We start from the raw sequence: 3,217 nt of genomic DNA, 5'->3' as shown, positions 1-3,217 counted from the left end.
ATTTTAAAATAGGTCTAACATCTCCGAGTGCAAATAAATTTACTATAGACCGAGACTACAGCTATAGAGCAAGCGACGTGTAATTCTTCTTTTTTAGTTACAGAACCATCAATGTTTTGACGATTACTTTCTGGCACGTGCCTTATTGAGGTTGCTTTCTAAAGTTAATTTCATTTTTTCTTTATTTTTAAACTTTACAATTTTTATTGAACTTTTAAACTTTACAATTTTTATTGAACTTTTAATTCTTACTTTTTTTTTTTTTTTTAATTAAGATAAAAATAATAGGTACATTTATTTTAAGTGAGAAATGTTTAAAGGAGTACTTCATGGGTAAGTGCATCCTTAAAGTTGTCTGTAGAAGTTTTGTTTGAAATTTCAGGTGATAATTTATTCCAATCTTTCAAGATTGCTTGCGGGCCCTGAAGAATGAGAATTTAAAACTGTCGGTTTGAATAGAGGACTCCCAAAAATCTATGAAGGTTTGAAAAACCTTTTAAGTCAGTGAAATGCGTAAAAAAAATATATATCTGTAAACTTTTGCTCTGGGTATTGTGTCTCACGAAAAAGCTTCTTTCCGTTGTTCAGAACCCAGAGGCGGATTTAGGGGGGGGGGGCATGCAAGGGGCCCGCCCCCCTTTTTGGGAAAAAAATTGGTTGCTTATATAGAGAATCACTGAAACGTGACTGGAGCGGGCCCCCTCTTAGGTCAGTCAGTGGGCCCCCACTTATGAAAATTTCTCACGGATCCGCCCCTGGAACCACCCGGCAACGTTACTAACTGACGTCAAATTTCCTGAAGATTTGCGGAAAGGTTATTGATGACTGGCAACTTAAACTTGTAACCATGACTGTATCGAATAGTTAACTTTAAAAAAAGACAAACGAAAAAAAGGTTTTCTGTCAAAATTTTGCTCTGGCCGATAGGCCTGTCTTTTGATTATATAAATTATAATAATAAAATATTTGTCGAAATTTTCATTAAATGCTATGAAGATTTGACAAAGTGGGCTAACAAAATTTTAACCACTCATTGAACCTAAATGTCGACGACGAAACCGCCGAAGACAACAGATATGAAAATAGCTACAAAGTTTGTAGTACAAACTGAAAGGTGCTTTATATCTTGTAATCAAGCCTGCTTCATCGATGATGTATTTTTGTTTGTACACAAGGGTGGACAATAATTATCCAAATCAAACAAGTCTACAAATAAGAGTATTTCTTCGTTACAAAAAGCAAGGATTTTTATAGTCTTACTGTACAAATCCTTGCAAAAAGCGGCCGTAATTCATTAGTTCATTGGTTGTAGTAAGATTCTAGTAAGACTATACAAATCCTTGGTAGTCTGTAAACAAAATGCAGGCTTAATATGATTTAAGCCCATTTTGGAAAAAAAAACCATTTCGGGTACATAAAAACACGTGCTTAATTTGAATGGTGTTTATCTTATGCTGGTGAAGTTAAGTTGTATTGTATCAGCATCAGCAGTGACTCCTTAATAATATATACATGTAAGAGTGCTGCAAGGTAACCGAATGTATTATAAATAGCAGATATTAAAACATTTGAACCGACTTTTAAACAACCAAATAGATAGAGACATAAAACATGTCTCTTATATATATTGAACTAATTGTATTCAGTATAAAATCCAGTACACAAGTATCATCGGTGAAATACATGAAAACAAAGAAAAAAAGAGAAAAAAGAGACAGTAATTTAGACATTTGTCTATATGTAAATGAAATCTGTTGAGAACGCAAGTCTCTGAATAGTTCATTAAATATATGTATCAAAATTGTCTAAATTACAAAAACATGATGGCACGAGATATAAAAAAAAAATAGATATGATTTCGTTTGGTCCAACAATAATAAAAGTGAAATAATGAAATAATAATTCGTTTTTACAAGGATTTGTATAGTAATCCTTGGTTTTTAGCAGCCAATTCAGTACAATTTTGTCAAAATAGGCAAAGAAATATCGCTGATGAATTGTCACTAGCAAGTGAATAATTCGACCTCATTAATGATCTGTATTCATTTGACCTTCAATTTAACCCATTAGCTAGAGATTGGTTACACATGCATTAAGTCGTGTTCAGCCATTTAAACTTAAAGGAAAAGAATGTCAACATTTAAACTGAACCAAAGGTGAACCATTTCGTTGACTGACTCGATCCACAAAAAAATCATTCTTAGACTTAGACAGTAAAAACCGTTAATTAAATTTATTATCCTATAGCACGGTAAGCATAGTGTCCTGCTAGGATCGTAGTTTTTCGAGTGATTTGGTCCATTTTTTTCGAATGATAAAACATGCGATAAGTTAAATTAATGGATAACATGAAATCAAACAAACCTAGATAAATACAATTGCACGAGATCGCAATCTGTTTATATTTATCATATCATTAATATCAGATTGTCTGTAATTTGTATGATAAAGAACATGCTTTCTTAACTGTTTATTTCAGACATATTGTAATTTGGATATATATATATAAAAAAAGAAGATGTGGTATGATTGCCAATGAGACAACTATCCACAAAAGACCAAAATGACACAGACATTAACAACTATAGGTCACCGTACGGCCTTCAACAATGAGCAAAGCCCATATACTGCATAGTGAGCTATAAAAGGCCCCGATAAGACAATGAAAAACAATTCAAACGATATGTTTAATCTAAGTGTTAAAGAAATCATAGTCAGGAACAGATCAACACTTCGTTTTGATTTAATCTAATTAAAAGTTCTGTCTCTGATTTCGTTATGATCATAAGCAGAGACATATATTATAGCGGTCATAAGTGCGAAGACATACGTTACGATAGACCTCAAGGTTTTATAGTCAGATTGGGTTTATTCGTAGCAAGGATTTGTATAGTAAGACTAATACAAATCCTTGTTCGTAGTAATAATAATTTCCAAACCATTTATGAAAAATCCTGGGAAAATCTAAATAAACTTCACTTATGAAAAAGTCTTATATACCTTTTCAATATACAAATGTAAGATATTTTCTGTTTATTACAAGACTTTTCGGCCACTGTCATTCCGGCCATAGTTAGTGCCAGTTCGGCCAATCAGTTTCGAACGTGTTCCCATTCGACCTTACCTTAAAACTTTTAGATACATTTGGATGATGCATTTTTAAAATTTATTAAGTACATGAACCTATCTAACCCTCAATCCTCAACATTGATTTTGA

This window comes from Mytilus edulis, chromosome 9, assembly GCF_963676685.1.
Source record: "Mytilus edulis chromosome 9, xbMytEdul2.2, whole genome shotgun sequence".
In the NCBI taxonomy this organism is placed as follows: Eukaryota; Metazoa; Mollusca; class Bivalvia; order Mytilida; family Mytilidae; genus Mytilus; species Mytilus edulis.
The sequence above is the reverse complement of the archived record's forward strand: the minus strand, read 5'-3'. Positions refer to the sequence as shown.